This window comes from Moschus berezovskii, chromosome 5 (assembly GCF_049115385.1).
Source record: "Moschus berezovskii isolate FMDL1 chromosome 5, NW_MosBer_1.0, whole genome shotgun sequence".
Taxonomy (NCBI): domain Eukaryota; kingdom Metazoa; phylum Chordata; class Mammalia; order Artiodactyla; family Moschidae; genus Moschus; species Moschus berezovskii.
The window spans coordinates 71,750,556-71,770,530 of record NC_142464.1 but is presented as its reverse complement, the minus strand read 5'-3'; positions in this window follow the sequence as shown (position 1 = coordinate 71,770,530).

Below are 19,975 nucleotides of genomic sequence, written 5' to 3'. Positions count from 1 at the left end.
AAATATTTTAATCACTGTATTTGTTCTGTTATTGTGGTTTATTTTCATTTTTGTAAATGTTTATTTTTATATTTGAATGTTTATCTGTCTTAAATTATTCAGTCAGGGGAAACCTGTCAAAGTTTTGAATTGTTTAGTGTGTGTAGGTAGGAAAAGGACCCATTGATTTTCTTGGGTGCCAGTGTTCCCTGGGGGTAAAAAAATTAGCCTTGTTCAAAAATCAGTTTCTCTGAATAAGTTACATTTAATGGAATTGAGAAGCAGAAGATAAATCCTAAAGGAAAGTAGATTACTGAGCAATGAAATTCATAATACAAAAGCTGCCAAGGTGAGAAAAGGTGTGCCTTAACTTTAGTATGCTTTTGTTATAGTTGACCAGGGATTGAAATAACAGTACAGACATTTACTTAAATCAATCCCAACTCAATCTTCTGCAACAAGTGTTCCTATATACTCTACAAAGGAGATGTTTATGAAGTAAAATTGAAAGAATAGTGACTTTAGTTGTCCAGGAAATTCTATGGTGGAACTCTTCTAGTTCCATGTAATAAATTTAGTAAGTGCTAAATTGCTAGAGTGAAAAGATGTTCTAGATATCTATTCCAAAAAACATCAGATCCTCTGGAGTTTTCCCTTTTTTTATACCAGCCATCACTGACATAACCAGCTAAATGAAGGCATTGATCAGTGTCCTAAAGGTTCACCTGATGATAGATCACCAAAAGCATTTACCTCCTGATTTAGAAGACTTCCCCTGTTGTTAAAGAAAACCCAGAGCCTGACAAAAAGTGATGAAAACAAAGTTTACTCAAGAACTATTGCTAAAGGGGGAAAGAAACATTAGTACTGAACTAGGCTTAATTCTGAAATCAATTTATACCAAAGGAGAAGGGGTTGGGGTCAATGGATAGAAAATTACTAAGAGGAAACACCAGGGGTAAGGAACGATTTTGGCTAACCTGACCTGACAGCATCCTTGCTGCAAGCAGGCCACAATAATCAGATATCACCTGAGGCATTTGGGAATTAAGAATTTGATCATCAGGACATTAAGGGTGACCAGATATTGAGAGTGGAAAATTCATCCCAAACTGACTTGGCAGGATTCTCGCTCTTGAGGTCAAGTCCCAAGTATAAAACCTAGTTCACAAAGGGCATAGAGATGCCTGAGTAAAGTTTGGTTAAGGAAAGTGTTTTTATCAATGTAAATGCTGGGGATACAATGGGACTCTGTCTGGACCCCATGTTTTTCAACCCTGAATAACTCTGTGGGCTGAAACTCTGACCAACGGAAAGTAAGATCTAATGGTCAGGTTTACCATCCACACCCTCCATCACTGTGGACTGTTCTTAGATAAAGTTCATGTGATAACCTCTAAGAAGAAGATACCAAGTTATTAGAATCAGTCACCCAAGTGGCCACAGGTTGGTTTCTCTTTTTGTCTGTCATTTTCTTTTTTCTTAGAGCTTCTCTGACAGCTCAGTTGGTAAAGAATCCACCTGCAATGCAGGAGACCCCAGTTCGATTCCTGGTTCAGGAAGATACGCTGGAGAAGGGATAGGCTACCCACTCTAGTATTCTTGGGCTTCCCTTGTGGCTCAGCTGGTAAAGAATCCATCTGCAATTCAGGAGACCCCAGTTCACTCCCTCGGTTGGGAAGATCCCCTGGAGAAGGCAACGGCTATCTACTCCAGTATTCCAGCCTGGAGAATTCCATGGACTGTATAGTCCATGGGGTCGCAAAAAGTTGGATACAACTGAGCTACTTGCACTGAATTTCACTTCTTTGTTCTAGACACTTGCTTTCTTGGGTTGCACTTCTAACGAGATGGTAGCAAATAAGCATTTACCTTAGAGATGGCTTTCTAAATATCACAGGTTAAGGTACTCAGAAATACTTTTTGTCACAAGTTACATATTACCCAAGCCAAGCTATCTGGTGGTGGGTTGGCTTTAGAAATGACTCAATTCCAGGCTCAAACATTATCATCAGACAAGATTTCTTTCTGATTCTTTATTCTCTTTCACAGTTCCTGAAGTGTCATGTGCAACAGAATGATCAAGTTTCTTTGGTTCTTAAGCTCCAGGTTTCCAAGAGAAATCAAACCCTGTCACATAATTTTCTTCCAAAACCTTTTAGATTTTATTGACCTTATTGTTGTAATATTTGTAATGTTAGGTTGTTTCAGTCTTGTGGTCATTCTGTGAGTTAAAAGTGGTATCAGCTTCACTTGCTCCTTACTGGCCTGAGAGTTGGATGAATGGTTTTTCCTAGAGAAAAATCGAAGTTTGTTTGTGAGTAGATGCTGCAAAGTCAATGCTTTGTTCTCTACACAGGACACCTGCTATTCTGTTGCAAAATGCTATAAGAGATAGGAAAGGCATTTTCCTAGTCCAAACAGCTTCTGATAAAAAAGCAGCTAGTGATATAGCTGTAATTGGGGGAAAAAGGAAGAGGCACTTCTAGGTGATTCAAAATTAAGGCAGATCATTATTTTTGTGTTCATGGTTGAATAAGACCGTGGAGGCCCAGTAGATTGGTGCATTGAAGATAAGAGAAGAGAAACATCTGCCAATAGTCAAGAGAGACATTGGAAGGAGCAGTTGAAACAGGTGTAGAGGCAATGTCACCAGTATGAATTATATATTTAGAAGATATCACTGATTTTCAGATTTTTTAAAAAAAAGTAAATCAGCTTAAATTATGTGCAAGATGAAAACTATTGAGTTAGTTATAAACTGTTAAATAACCTTACCTACACTTTTAATATCACCAGATGCAATTCATCAATTTGATGAAACTTATCAAAGGCTTAACTTTCATTTATTTTTTTTACATTTATTCTAACTTGCATTTCAAATTCTCTTCTATATTTTTCTTCTTATAGTGTTTAGATTCCAGATCTCCACTTATTTATACTCGTGGAAAAATTATTTAATCTTTCTATTTCAGTTTCCAGATTTGTAAAATGAGACTAATAATGCTTATCTTACAAGAGTGCTTGGTTAAGCAAAAGTATTTTGTAGGCAGACCATGCTTTCAGATCTCTGTTATTTACTAACTATATGATCTTGCACAGTTTATTCTAAAATGTTTAGTTTTTCTTCCATAAATAGGGATTATAAAAGTATCTATTTTGTAGGTTGTTATGGTAATAAATTGATATCAGTAAAGTGTTTACAAGAGTGCTTGGCATACATATATACTATATTGCTTGAAAATGATCAATACACGTTTGCTTCCATTCATCACAAATTATGTAAATTGAATATTTTAAATGGAAACAACCTCTTTAAAATATACTATTTGGGAAACTTTATTATAGACACTGTTTTTGTTATTTATTTGTGCACTATTAAGAATCCTAAAATGTAGTATTTCTATTACATATCATTTGAGATCAGATGGGAAAATGGTAAAATAATTTAGATTAAAAATCAAGACATTATTTTGCAATGCGAAATGAGTGTATCTCTATAATACAGAAAAATACTAGATCTAGTTGGATTTTTCTTTAAACCTCTGTATTCAATGATGCTATGGATTTCCTTGACAAACAGTAAGTTTGCCCTCTGTAGAGGTATGCAAACATGAACTAAATTTTACATGGTTATTATTGTGGAATCCATTCAAAAACTGTTGGAGAATGGTTCAATAACAATTTTTCCTTCTTTCCTATCTTAAAATATTTATGATAATGTAAGTTCATTCTTTCTAAATTTAAACAAGTTATACCTTTGAAAAAAGCAAAGTCAAGGATAGGGCAAATAATCATGTTTAACAAAGGAATTGAAAACTAATTCTTGAGCATTGATGTCAAAGCAAGCGTTCATCTGTTTCTTTGAACTTTTTGAGTGATCTCAACTATCCTTTAAGGTAAACTAAGCACTTAGACACTAGGAGGACAGCTATGTCAATCTGATGCTGTTACTTACCATTGAAAGTGTTTTACCTCTTATGCTTTGCTGAATGTCTAAACGTCTCACGTTACACAGCTCTAGTGATCTAAACCTGTTTTTCTGTGACATACAAGTAAGGAAAGCCATTTAATTTTTCTTTAAACAGAGCCGGGAAAGCTCTTGGTTTTAATTTTCTTTTCTTCATTTACATAGAGCTATAATCTGCTTGGAGACTCCTAGGCTTCCCATGGGCTGCAGACACAGAAAGATAATAAAAGCAGGTTTATCTTTGAACCCCTGCAGTTATTTTAAAGAAAGTCCATGAAAATCTCTTCTATTGTTAATGCATTTTACTTTTTCTATTGAATTTTGTAGAATTTAATATCTAGGGACAATAGAAAACTGTGAAATAAATTTCAAATATAAAATATAATATGCTTATCCATGAAAACAGTCAGTAATATCCAAAAAAGTTTAACAATTTCATCACCCCTCAAAAAGAGAAAACATTTATAACAAAATAATAAAAAACATGAAAGGATCGATTTAATGAGAGAAATGTGTACAAATATTGGTTATTGTTCAGTCACTCAGTCATGTCCGACTCTGCGACCCCATGGACTGCAGCATGCTAGGCTTCCCTGTCCTTCTTCATCTCCTTGAGTTTGCTCAAATTCATGTGCATTGAGTAGGTTATGCCATCCAACCATCTCATCCTTTGTCATCCTCTTCAATCTTTTTTGCCTTCAATCTTTCCCAGCATCAGAGTCTATTCCAATGAGTTGGCTCTTTGTATCAAGTGATCACAGTGTTTGGAGCTTCAGCATCAGTCCTTCCAATTAATATTCAGTTGAATACTAACATTGAATGCCTACAAATGTGCCAGTTAATTTACAAACCAATCTTCATTACAATTCTCTAAACATATCGTTTATTAAATAAATATTTATTGAGTACCATTTATGTGCTGTGTTGGACTCACAGCAATAAGTGAGAAAGGCATGGTATCTGTTACTATGGAGGTTCTAGGTTTATAGTCTCAGTTGTTCCATGATGAAAAATACAAGTAAAACAAATTTAAACAATTGCCCTCACTTTCCAATAAGGTCACTAAGGCTCAGAAGAGTATTGACATTTTCCTGATGTAACACAGCTATTGAGTGCAAATATCAGTGGTGGTATTTAGACTCATTTTGGATGGGGGTACAGAATCCAGCTGCTTTTATTTATTCCCCTTAGTTTGCGATTTCTACCTCAGCATTATTTTCCTTTTTATCTTTCTTTTTGATTTTAGATTAGAAAAAAATATGATCTTTATGAAATTTCAGAAAGACACGTGTCTATTTTTTTTATTTTCCATGAATATTTTACCCTTAAAAATAGGAAACTAGTCAATGTTAGATAAAAATAGGAAGGAGAAACTGAGTTGTAGATCAGTATTAACCTTCACTGAAAAATTATAAACATAGACTGTAAACGATAGCCATTGAAGAAAAAGACAGACCTACATGAAGTCAAGAAAGTGACAAATGTTTGCTGTTTTAGCTTATAAATTCTAAATTGTGCTCTCATTCAATAGTCAATTTTAACATATAGACTGTAATTTTACCTGTTCATGAATCTTCAGAGTCCAACAATATCAACCAAAAATAAATCTAAAACTATACCTTGAAGAAAACTACATATGGGTGTGTATGTATAAACAAATGTACCAAAATAACTTGAGGTTATTTTAATTTTTTAATCATTTTTGTTAATAAAAACATGCCTTAACTTGACTACACACAACTGAGTCAACATATTTCTTTTGAAGGGTGGCAGAATATGTCACCACAAAATATGCTAATTAGACATGAGGATTATTTGGCATTTAAGGAAATTGAGAAAAAGCAGATAAATGAAAATCTCCCTGCTTTCATCCTATTTGCCTTTCTCCAAAATAAGAGCACATATTTTTCAAAGACATTCCTCCTCCCTTCTCTCCCAGCATGGACAAAGCTTAATTGCCAGAGACAACTTTAGACCTCAGCAACTTGGAGAGGACACCAGCAGAATCTACATAGGAAACTTTACTGAGGTTTGTCCACAAAATGCTTATGTTTGCTTTATCACAATTCACTGACCCTAGAGAATTGAGTCTCCTTTCCTATTTCTTTTCATTTCTCTAAAAATTTATTATTACTTTGCTAAGATACTATTACTATACTACTCAAGATATTGTAAATTCAAGTTCTAACCAAACTTTTGAGTTATTAATTTTTTCCCTGAATCTTTCATATGAACGTGAATTTTACATGCTAATAAACTTGTTTGCTTTTCTCTTGCTAATGTGTCTTATATTATAGGGGTCCCAACTGAGGACTTAGAAAGATAGAAGAAACTTATTTCTTTTTCTCTCCTATACTTATTTATGTTTAACTGATAACTATTCTCAACAAGCCTTAAATGTTATGCCAAGATAATTATCATTGCCCCTCTAAAATCTATCACAGTGCCTTCCAACTCTGCTACTGCTGCTAAGTCGCTTCAGTTGTGTCCGACTCTGTGCGACCCCATAGACGGCAACCCACCAGGCTCCCCTGTCCCTGGGATTCTCCAGGCAAGAACACTGGAGTGGGTTGCCATTTCCTTCTCCAATACATGAAAGTGAAAAGTGAAAGTGAAGTCACTCAGTCGTGTTCGACTCTTAGCAACCGCATGGACTGTAGCCTACCAGGCTCCTACCTCCATGGGATTTTCCAGGCAAGAGTACTGGAGTGGGGTGCCATTGCCTTCTCCACTTCCAACTCTAGATATTGATTAAAGGAAAGACATTTTCAACATAAACTAAGAAAAATAAGAAAGAGTCACATGAGTACACACTGACATTGATATTACTTCTGATATTCTAAAAGATGAAGTGAAACATTTGTTACCGTCTGGTATAACTTTTTCAAGTGCATATATTCATATTTTACTTTATTCACCCTTTACTGATTCATTCATGCATAGAAATTTTGTTTTACATATTCATGAGGCTCTCCTGTCTACTAGGTACTGTTCTTTAGTTATAAATAGTAAATAAGAACAACAACTAACATTATACTTTGCTTATTATGTTTCAAGAGTTACATATATAAAATTCATTTCTAAGCCCTGAAGAATTCTGTTGTTTAGAAAAAAAAAACAGACAAGACATTGTGATTCAACATGTCATGTTAAATAGATATTCATGGAGGGAAAGGTTTTGGAACAAAGGAGTATTTGCCCTCTTTTGGAAGCTGATTTGGAGGTTACATGGAGAGTTTTTCTTTATTGCTTGTTATGAAAATGGGAGCATTCTCACGCTCAAAACAGAGAAATAAAGGTGTCTTTGAAAAACAGCATGTAGTTTAGTATATTTGTTGCATAAAACATGAGGAAGTTATAGAAGAAAAATAAAACTTTTGAGTTCCACTTAAGTAATTTAGGTTTTTTCAAAACTGATGTGGTAAGGTTTAGGGATGGTATAGGATTGAATAAGATGACACTTTTGTATGGGATTTTAGAAAGATTATTTTGCTTGTAATATGGTGAATTTAGGCAAAAACAGGTGCAGGAAATTAATCTGCTGTTATAGCCAGCCATGAACTGGAAATTGTCTGAACAAATAGTAATAACCTAAGCAACCTAAAACTTTATTTGCTTCTCCATGTAACATCCAAAACAGCTTTGAAAACTTTAAAATAAGTTTAAAGAGTTACATTTGAAGGAATTAGTGATTGTTTGGGGCTTCCCTGGTGGCTCAGACAGTAAAGAATCTGCCTGCAGTATGGGACACCCAGATTCGATCCCTGGGTCTGATAGATCGCCTGGAGAAGGGAATGGCAACCCACTCCAGTATTCTTGCCTGGAGAATCCAATGGACAGAGGAGCCTGGTGGATTATAGTTCATGGTGTTGCAAAGAGATGGACACGACAGAGTGACAAACACACACAGTGATTGTTTAGAAATGGGAATGAACAAGAATTGAATGCCAAGTAAGTGCCATGCACTTATCCATTGATAAAAAGAGTACAACTTAAAAAGGCTTTATCCAGAGATGTTACTGAGGACTGTATCCTGGAAAGGTAAACGTTCAGATAGCTCAGAGCAGTCTCAAAGAGGTAAGGAAGGAACCAGGATATATAGTTCAGTTCAGTTCAGTCGCTCAGTCGTGTCTGACTCTCCGCCACCCCATGAATCACAGCACGCCAGGCCTCCCTGTCCATCACCAACTCCCGGAGTTCACTCAAACTCCTGTCCACAGAGTCGGTGATGCCATCCAGCCATCTCATTCTCCATCGTCCCCTTCTCCTCCCGCCCCCAACCCTTCCCAGCATCAGAGTCTTTTCCAGTGAGTCAACTCGTCTCACAAGGTGGCCAAAGTATTGTAGTTTCAGCTTTAGCATCAGTCCTTCCAATGAACATCCAGGATCGATCTCCCTTAGAATGGACTGGTTGGATCTCCTTGCGGTACAAGGGACTCTCAAGAGTCTTCTCCAACACCACAGTTCAAAAGCATCAATTCTTTGGCGATCAGCTTTCTTCACAGTCCAACTCTCACATCCATACATGACCACGGGAAAAACCATAGACTTGACTAGACAGCTTTTGCTAAAAAAAAGAAAATGTAGTCAAATATCAAACGATTACCACTATTCACAAAAAACCGACATCATGTTAATGATTTTAGTGCTTTTCTGGGTATGGGAAGGTGCAAGATCCTTGGCTCATTGAAATTATTCCTTTGATATGCATCTTAACTATCTAGGACCAATATCTTGTATTTCTCCATTCAGAATTCCCCTCAGGGTGCACCATGAGAGGCAGCTACTATGGCTGATGGCTGATGGTGGGAAACATATATTGTTTACCAAAAGGTTTGGTAGTGTTCTTTGTCTTCTGAAATGGCAGGCAATATTTTTTTGTCACACACTGTTCTTGGCAGAAAAGGAAGATCAAATGAACAAAGAAAAGATAATTCAAAAGAAAACAAAGAGTAATGTAGTAGACTATTATTAATAGTAATTTCATTGAATGTAAAATACTGAACATTTTAATTAAAAACAATCTGTCAGAATAAAAACAAAAAAAAGGCCTGTTTATATGAGACTAACTTTAAATTCAAGGGCATAGTCAGAGGTTGGGATATTTAGATGTTACAGGTGGGAGAGAGAAAAATGAAGCCAAGTGGGATACATTTTTTGAAATGTAAACTTGTGGCTTTTAAAAAATATTTCCTCCTACATGACTTTTTATTTAACTAAATGCCTTGGTTGCCTTGAGAATAAAGAGTAATCTAAAGAGAAAAGATGAAAAGAAAGAATAATTAACTATTTTCCAAATATAAGTTTAGATAAAGTGTTGACATTCACATACCTCATAGAGAAGTAGACTCCAGAAGGACAACAAATAGAAAGGATCAAACCAATGACTGGCATCTTCCAATAAGGTCTGTGACCCCAAGGCTCTTTCCTTTATTAGAGACCTTATGAAATTAATTATATTAGAAATAATGAAACTCCTCACACCAACCTGACTGACACTCTTGATACCTGTGGTCATCAGCAGTAACAGTGTAGCATTATATGGTTAACAGTTATTGAAAGTTAATCTCCAAAATATAAATAATAATGTTAATCATTTAATTCATCAAAATAAAGATAACCTTATAACATCAAAATTCATATTAAAAAAAATGGATGGGAGTGAAAACATTACTGGACCGGAAAGCAAAAAAATACTGATTCTTGATTTGGGCATGGTTAGTGAGTTCTACGGAGCATGCACTGGCAACCCACTCCAGTACTCTTGCCTAGAAAATCCCATGGACGGAGGAGCCTGATAGGCTGCAGTCCATGGGGTCGCTAAGAGTTGGACACGACTGAGCGACTTCGCTTTCAATTTTCACTTTCATGCATTGGAGAAGGACATGGCAACCCACTCCAGTGTTCTTGCCTGGAGAATCCCAGGGACAGGGGAGCCTGATGGGCTGCCGTCTATGGGGTCGCACAGAGTAGGACACGACTGAAGTGATTTAGCAGCAGCAGCAGCAGCAGTGAGTTCTAGCGGAGAAGACAGTGGCAAACCTCTCCAGTACTCCTGCCTGGAAAATCCCACGGACAGAGGAGCCTGGGAGGCTGCAGTCCACCGGGTTGCGAAGAGTCGGACACGACTGAGTGACTTCACTTTCACTTTTCACTTTCATTCATTGGAGAAGGAAATGGCAACCCACTCCAGTGTTCTTGCCTGGAGAATCTCAGGGATGGGGGAGCCTATGGGGTCACACAGAGTCGGACATGACTGAAGTGACTTAGCAGCAGCAGCAGCAGCAGTGAGTTCTAGAAAACCTTTAGCCCTGAAAATTCTCATATAGAATTGAGAGTCTGAAAAGCTAAGGCCTTCAAATAAACTGATTGTTTATAATGAAAACTAAAGGTTCCAAAATACCCATACAAATATAGTTACCAGATCTTGATCAAAGGACCAAAGAAGAATAGTCTTTCAACAAATGGTGCTGGAAAACTTGACAGCCATCTGTAAAATTATTGACTGTAGACACAGGTCTTATACCTCTCACGAAAATTAAAACCTAAATATAGACCTACATGTAAAATACAAGCCTTTTAAACTTTAAGATAACAAAATATAGATGACTTTGGGTTTGGCAGTAACTTTTTAGATACAACACTGAAGTAATGATTCTTGAAAGAAATAATTAACAAAGTAAACTTTACTAAAATGAAATATTTCTACCCTATGAAAGACATTATCAATAGAATGAGAAGACAAGTCACAGATTGCGAGAAAACATTTACGAAAGACACATCTGATGAAGGACTGTTCTCTAAAATATACAAGCAACACTTAAAATTTTTAAATAAGTTAACAAATGGGTTATAGATATGAACAGACACTTTCTAGACAAGTGAGAAATAAGGATATGAAATGATGTTCCATATTGTATGTCATCAGGGAAATGTAAATTAAAATAACAATGAAATATCACTATAAACCTATTAGAATGGCCAAAACTAAAACACTGACAACATCAAATGTTGGTGAAGATGTGGACCACAGTGTCTCTCATTCATTGCTAGAGGGAATGAAAAATGGATCAGCCACTTTAAGAGAAGGTTTGATGGCTTCTTACAAAAGAAAATATATTCTTACTGTATGATCAAGCAATTACATCCTTTGATAATTACTCAAAGGAGTTGAAAACTTATGTTCACACAACAACCTGAGCACAGATGAGGCTAGGCACATGTTGGAGTAGAGAATAGACGAGAAATCTCTGTATGTTGTTTAATATTGTTGTGAACCTAAAACTGCTCTAAAATAAAGATATCAAATGGTACAAATTAAAAAAAATAGATTTGCTGATAGATTCACTTCCATTCTCTAATTGTAGAAACTCTGATTTAGGTTTAAATTTTACTGCTGTTGGCTTTGAATTATCTCACTCAAATTCACCTAGCAAATAAACAATCACAATATCTTAGCATAATGCACATTACAGTGATATATTTTTGATTAAATATAGATTAAACTGAGGAATAACTTTTTATTATAAAATTATATTTTATATATTTTTTAGATTTCCATGCTTAGAAAATGTTATTTAAGTACACACATATTTTTTTCTATCTAGTCTCTTCACTAACTAGTTCCAATTACCTGAATCACTTAAACAGTTCACAGAAGAGTTCTTGATTAATTTAGAAAATTATCCAAAGCTTATTTGGGATGCAGACACATATGACCAAGCATCTTGAAACAACATGTATTCTTTAGGGTCTGTTAGCAAGTGAACCTATAGAATATAAAAGAATATACAATCACCAGTACAAGGTAGTATATTATATAGAGGTCAGGTTTTCCTAAACTGGTTTGCTTAATGTTATTGTACAAAAACAAAGAAACTGAAAAATCACTCAAATTATGTATGCACTTCTTCAGGGTAATTTTATTAAGGTTCAGTATTATTATTAGCGGTCAGGTTTTCCTAAACTGGTTTGCTTAATCTCATTCTACAAAAACTAAAGAAACTGAAAAATCACTCAAAATATGTACGTACTTCTTCAGAGTAATTTTATTTAGGTTCAGTATTATTCTGCAAAATATTTTAATATAGGAGATATTTTCAAATAAAAGCACTGGGAATCGATCTAAAGACTGTGAGAAAATATTTTTTGCTTTATCTCATTCATTCACAGGATATTCCCTCCTCATTCCTGAGTATTTTTATGTTAATTCCAAATACTATGACAAAATATAAAGAAAAAAAGCTTAGTTTCCTTCATGCCCTGTATTTTCTCTTCCATTTAAAAATCAAAACAATCCTGCTGTGTTCATAGGTTATGTTTCTTATCTTCCTTTTTCAGTTTAGGGAAGACATGGAGAGACTTCAATAAGCTTCTCAAAGCCTCATTATGAGTACATGGAATACAACTCCAGATTTTCATACAATCTGACTTTGCCTCTCCTGAGTCCCTCCTACTTCACTGCTACACTTGGCAGCTTGAGTAGCCTTTCCTATTAGGATTCCCACTTGTATGCTAAATGTCAGATCACCATTTCTTCTTCATTAGTAATTCCTTAATGGGAAAAGACGATAGCATAAAGGAAAAAGAACAAAATTACATGTAAGTGACAGTATTCCTTTCTTTTTGAATTTTAGAATCAAACTTTTTTCCTTTTATTCTTAAAGGAAAAAAGAATGAAATATATTTAATAACCCAAGCATTACTTGAATGTTTGCACAACATTATTCTCTTATTAGAGACTCAAACCCTCACTCTTATTGTGTATTACATTCTAGGATAGTAGTTTACAAATATTTTATGATTTTGTTATCATTTCAATTAAAAAAATCTGAGTGCACATTTCAAATACATGTGTATCTATTTATAAACAACATATTTACATGTTCCATAAAAATAAATGTTGAATGTTTTATAAATTATACACAAAATATACATCTTAAAATATCAAATTACAGGCAAAGATAAAAACTTCATAATGAAAAACTCTTAAATAATGGGTGAAGTGTGATTATATTAATAGATGCAAATTTATATATACATTGATATGTTGCTCACTACTCAGTTGAAAACAGTCTGGGAAAGGGAAATGTGGTATCAATCAAACCTAGAGAAACATTAACTATTTAATTAAGATAAACAGATTTACTCATTACTTACATATTACATATTAGAGAAACAGGTACCTGATTCTGAGGGGAATAAACAAGTCTTTTCTTCAAAAACATACTCCTAGAAAGTATTAAGTACATGCTGGTGATTTAATTGCTCCATCATGTCTGACTCTTTGTGATGCCATGGACTGTAGCCCACCAGGCTTCTCTGTCCATGGGATTTCCCAGGCAAGAATACTGGAATGGCCTGCCATTTTCTTCTCCAGGGGATATTCCAGACCCAGGGATTGAACCTGGGTCTCCTGAATTGCAGGCAGATCCTTTGCCTACTGAGCCACCAGAGAAGCCCATTAAGTATATAAATATCAGTTATATGAAATTTCAAGAAGAGTGTGTGAGGGAATCAAACATCATGCATGGAGACATAAAGGAGTCCTGGGCTGAGTGGAGACCCTCATTCCCTCCTTGTGTCACCCCAGATGGTGTTAAGCATATTGCTTTTTTTTCAGGGTGAGTTTGCAAACTACATCAGAGACAAGTAAGACTCCTTTAGAAGCAAAGACTATGCTGAGAGAAATCATTGCCATATTAAAATTAGGAAGGGAGCCAGAAGATAAGATAACTTGCCAAGGAACATATTTTTCTAAACTACTTTCTCAAAATGTGTGCTAGGAGTCAGGGAAGGAACTGGATTAAATATAAGTAAAGCATGCAGCATTAATGCTTTTCCCACTCCTACACTATACTTTGGGGAGGGTGCCCAACACACACCTAACTCAGGTTCAGGGCACTTAGGGGCTTTAGAAACATGTATATATATATATATACATACATATATATGATTATATATATATATATATATGATTATATATATATGATTTGAAGATAGATTTGCATTCTTTATAAATATTGACATTAAAATTTTTGCACATCTCAGATATGAGGGTTCTTTTCTCTAACATAGGCGTTTTGACATTCTGGCAGGGTCTGTGACAAAAGCTGTGAATTGCCAGATGGATAAATATGTAACATCTTGACTGACAGATTATCTTTACTATGTAGATAAAATTTAACACTGAAAATGGGAACAAGATGCTTCTGATTTCCTATTGATCTACAAAAATAATTAGTGAAATCAAATTGTAAAATATTTGTATAGATCAGAAGAGATCTGAAAAAGTCATCATAATGCTCATGGGAGATTTAGCTGATCGCCGAAGAATCGATGCTTTTGAACTGTGGTGTTGGAGAAGACTCTTGAGAGTCCCTTATACTGCAAGGAGATCCAACCAGTCCATTCTAAAGGAGATCAATCCTGGATGTTCATTGGAGGGACTGATGCTAAAGCTGAAACTCCAATACTTTGGCCACCTCATGAGACGAGTTGACTCACTGGAAAAGACTCTGATGCTGGGAAAGGTTGGGGGCAGGAGGAGAAGGGGACGACAGAGAATGAGATGGCTGGATGGCATCACCGACTCTGTGGACATGAGTTTGAGTGTACTCCGGGAGTTGGTGATGGACAGGGAGGCCTGGCGTGCTGTGATTCATGGGGTCGCGGAGAGTCGGACACGACTGAGCGACTGAACTGAACTGAACTGAACTGAAAATATTGTCTGTGTAACAGTTAGGCAGAAAATGTAAGAGTGTGTTTCTCAGAGAAAATTTCATTCATTCATAATTCAATTTGATGAACAACTATTCTGACAGAATAGAAAGAATCATTTTGTTTTATATTGTGAGACTCTCAGCCAGGAATTATTGATAAATAAATACTAAACCAGGATCTTTGACTGCATGATAATAACCATAATACAGTTCACACACACACACAGACAAATGTTACAAACCTGTAGATTATAAAGTGCTGCATCATTTTCTCTGTTTGTTACAATAAATTTGCTGCCCAAGGAAGACTATATTCAACTAATGTCCGCAGTCAATCTTCTTTCTTTACATTTCCTAATTTTGTGTGAGATATATTGTGGAGTGAATTAGAAGGAAGGAAGGAGAGAGAGATTAGAGAAAGAGAGGAGGAGAGAGAAAATTGAAAGAGAGATTTCAAGTCAAGTTCCTTGGGCAGGATTTCTCTTGATGCCACCAAGTATCTTTTCTATGCTCTCATTTTACCTTCTCTCCAGGTATATGCCTGATACTCTTGGCTTTGCATATTTAGAAATCTTATTAGAAAACATATCAATGGATTTATTTACTTATTTTTTGCAAAGGCTGATTTGTTGCAAAGGAACCCTGTAAGGATATTTAAATCCTAGGTAGTCAACAAAGCCCTAAGCCAATGGGAAAAAGCTGGAGAAATGGAAATGCGAAATCAGAACCAGAGAGCACTATTTAGAATAATAGCAGAAAATGAAAGAAAGGAGAAATTGAATTGGAGCAAAGCCTGATTCATGGCTGATTTGCTAAGCAGGTGTCCAGAGTGCCAACAAATAAATAGGATTAACTACATTGTTGGGAGTTACATGGAACCTCTCTTATGATAAGAATGATGCAAATTAAAGTTACACTGAGATGCCATTATTCACTTATCAGGTTCCTAAATATTCTTAAATTTGGTAACATACTCTTGGCAAAGCAATTAGGGACTTAATACATTGCTGGTGGGAGTGTGAATTCATACAAGCCATGTAATCATAAATGTAGCAATACCTATCAAAATTTTAAACACAGAGACTTTGATCAAGCAATTCTGCTTCTGGGAATTTAGTTTGCGGTTGTCCACATGCAAAATGCTTTATGCCATTTTCATTTACTTTTATATTAACTTATTATGTTTGTTGGTTACAGTATTGGTTGCAATAGCAAAAGAATCAAACCAACCAATGACCACCAGAAATAGAGGGCTTAAATAAATTATGATACATCCATATAATGGATAATATGTGGCTAAAGACCAATGCTCATCTAACTGCATTGATTTGGAAAGTCCTCCAAGATAAATTGTAAGTAAAAAAAACAAGTTCAGAGCAATGGGCATAATATATTATCTTTTGGTGTGAAAATAGAGAAAATAAGAATCTGTATTTGTGTTTATTTGGCATATATAAGGGAAGTGTGAAAGAAGCATAAAAATATAATAGAAATAATTTTCATGGTTGGGGGGGCATGGATATAGGAACAAGCAGGAAATGAGGCAGACTTTTGACTATGAACCAGTTTACACTTAAAGATATATTCACCTATCAGAAAATCAAATGCATAAAGCTTTTATCAAGTATCATTAGGATAAAATTGGAAATGTGGAATCATTTAACTTCTGGATCTGTACATAATATAAACAGACATTATTCCCACTGACTTAATTGCACAATGTTGTTTACAGTAAAAGAAAAGAAGTGTTCAAAGAACAGTTGCATTAGTCAGGGTTCAGTCAAGATAGGTTAGGTTATATTACAGCAACAAACCTTCACAAGACCTTCAGTTCAGTTCAGTTCAGTCACTCAGTCGTGTCCAAAACAAGTTTCCTTATCATACTACATGATTTTTGAGGATCTACTTCTGTTCCTATCCATATCTTCTGCATTCCAGATTAACATTGATAGAATTTCTCTTACCTGGGAGTCTCATATCAGGAAAAAAAAAAAAAAGAGTGAATCATAAACTCTTAAAGCTTTCCTAAAAGTGATACAAATACTTAATAGAAACATTTTATTGATCAATACAAGGCATATGGCTGCTACTGAATTCACCAAAACAGGATGTATATTCTTCCTGTCAAGAGGGAAGCATCTCAGGAATATAGCCAAACCTAAATTAATGGCCAAAGTGACTATAAATCTCTCTAGGGTAGGAAATACTTTGAGATATGATACAAATTACCATATATCATTTGTTAATAACCAGTCTTCATTTTCTTCCCATCCCCATGCTGAACCAATCCTAACATTAATGTTAATTCTATTCTCATATACAGAATATAAGCTGTAAGGATTCTGACTAGTTTCTACATATCTCACTGCTCTAGACAGGAACAGACCTTGAAATTATTAAAATTTCCAGGAAAAGTTTTACTTTGATATAAATGAGTTGTTCCTATATTTTAAGTTTCCAATGTTTTCTAATAGATCACATCACCTGGTTAAGCCCTCCAATGTCTAGAAGCATCGTTAAGAAGGTGTGCCATTCAACAAACTGGAATCTATGTGAAAGATTATTTTTAACTGTGGATGAGCAGAATTGTTTTTAACCAAATGAATGAATAAAGAAATTTGCATTTTAACAATTATTCCTGAATACACAAACTTTTTTCTTATACTGAAGTAGGTGATTGAATAATGGCCACAAAATATATATCAATTAAAATTTTTATTCCCTTTAGGCCCTCTTCAGTTACTCTCGGCCATCCTATACTTTATTCAGATAAGTAGAATATAACATTTGCTGTAAAAATGAATACCATTTGAATTCTGGATCTTTCTACAAAATTATATCATCTATGACCTAAGCAGGTAACTTCTATATGGATTTTATTACCAATAAAAAGTATAAACTATTTTTTATTCTAATAAAATCATCATTGGGGAGCAAATATCAGTCCTAAACAAAAAGAACATTTTTCATTTTAAATCATCACCTAGGAAGACCTACTTGATCATGATTAGAAAATGGCCGAGACTTGAATTTCTTTTTTAATGCTACTTATAAAATTGTCTATGCTGCTGTGATTGAAACTGAGAGGTGGATGAAATTGCATGACTGAAGGAGCATAAAGTCAGGAAAATGGTATGAGCTTAGGCTTAGAGGTAAGATCTAAGAAGGCGTATTGAATAATGAGAAAAGCAGCCTGGCTGAAATAAAGGGATTATGACGGTAAGTATTAAGAGGCAGGTTTGGAAAAGTATATTAGGATAAGTTGTAGAGGACTTGGATCTCCAGCTAAGAGTCCTAATGTAAATGAGCAGGTAGGACAAGTTTCAAATAGGAGACTGAGAGAAAGAATGTAGAGGGAACGTGTTGTAAAGCAGGTTGGAAGGACCTGATGGGAAGCTGATAATATTGCCTCCCTGCGCAACCATTAGAGATAATAAGGAATCTCAGACAATGTTATTATGAAGAGATATAAGAGAAGAACTAGAAACAAAGTATAAATAAACAGAATTTGAATCATTTCACATGAAATTAAAAGGAGAAAGGAATCTGACTGATTTAGAGGTTGGAAAAATTTGACAATAGGTGACTATGATAATTGGATCCATGGGAAAAAGAAAACTGAGGATCAGACCTGGAAGGACAAGAGCAGTAATTAGTCCAGTGTTCATTTCTCCCCACCACTGACAAAAGGTCCTGTTGTTGAACTGCCCAATTCTGCATGAATTGTTTGCTTTTCCAGTCTGACCTGACAGCAAGCACTGTCCCTGTACCATGTGAACGTTAAGTGCTCTCCTTTCTGATATACTGGGTGCTTCTCTACATGGCCACTGGTAGTTTCTCACAACACACGAAGAATAGTTTTCTGATTAGTATTATAGAAGGATCCACTGCAGATTTTCAGAGTTCTTTCTCTGTTTAACTCTAAACTTTTAAGTAATCTTCCCTGCTCACCACAGCTGCCATTGTCTCCCTGATCTATCAGTTCTGTGTCAATAACTGTGGAGCTCACACGCTAGTAAAGTAATGCTCAAAATTCTTTAAGTCAGGCTTCAGCAAGACATGAACCGTGAACTTCCAGATGTTCAAGCTGCTTTTAGAAAAGTCAGAGGAACCAGAGATCAAATTGCCAACATCCGCTGGATCATGGAGAAAGCAAGAGAGTTCCAGAAAAACATCTATTTCTGCATTATTGACTATGCCAAAGCCTTTGACTGTGTGGATCACAATAAACTGTGGAAAATTCTGAAAGAGATGGGAATACCAGACCACCTGACCAGCCTCTTGAGAAAGCTGGTCAGGAAGCAAGAGTTAGAACTGGGCATGGAACAACAGACTTGTTCCAAAACGGAAAAGGAGTACATCAAGGCTGTATATATAGTCACCTGCTTATTTAACTTATATGCAGAGTAAATCATGAAAAACGCTGGGCTGGATGAAGCACAAGCTGGAATCAAGATTGCTGGGAGAAATATCAATAACTTCAGATATGCAGATGACACCACCCTTATGGCAGAAAGTGAAGAACTAAAGAGCCTCTTGATGAAAGTGAAAGAGGAGAGTGAAAAAGTTGGCGTGAAGCTCAACATTCAGAAAACTAAGATCATGGCATCCAGTCCCATCACTTCATGGCAAATGGATGGGGAAACAGTGGAAACAGTGGCTAACTTTATTTTTTGGGGCTCCAAATCATTGCAGTTGGTGATTGCAGCCATGAAATTAAAAGACGCTTGCTCCTTGGAAGGAAAGTTATAACCAACCTGGGCAGCATATTAAAAAGCAGAGACATTTTTTGCCCACAAAGGTCCGTCTAGTCAAGGCTATGGTTTTTTCAGTGGTCATGTATGGATGTGAGAGTTGGGCTATAAAGAATGCTGAGGGCCTGAGAATTGATACCATTGAATTGTGGTGTTGGAGAAGACTCTTGGAGAGTCCCTTGGACTGCAAGGAGATCCAACCAGTCCACTCTAAAGGAGATCAGTCCTGGGTGTTCATTGGAGGGACTGATGTTGAAGCTGAAACTCCAATACTTTGGCCACCTAATGAGAAGAGCTGACTCATTTGAAAAGACCCTGATGTTGGGAAAGACTGAAGGCAAGAGGAGAAGGGGACGACAGAGGATGAGATGGTTAGATGGCATCACCGACTCTATGGACACGAGTTTGGGTAGAATCAGGAGTTGGTTATGGACAGGGAAGCCTGGTGCGCTGTGGATCATGGGGTGGCAAAGAGTCAGACACGACTGAGCGACTGAACTGAACTGAAACACGGAACACTCACTGGGCTCTCTTTGGCTTTCCCCCCCTGG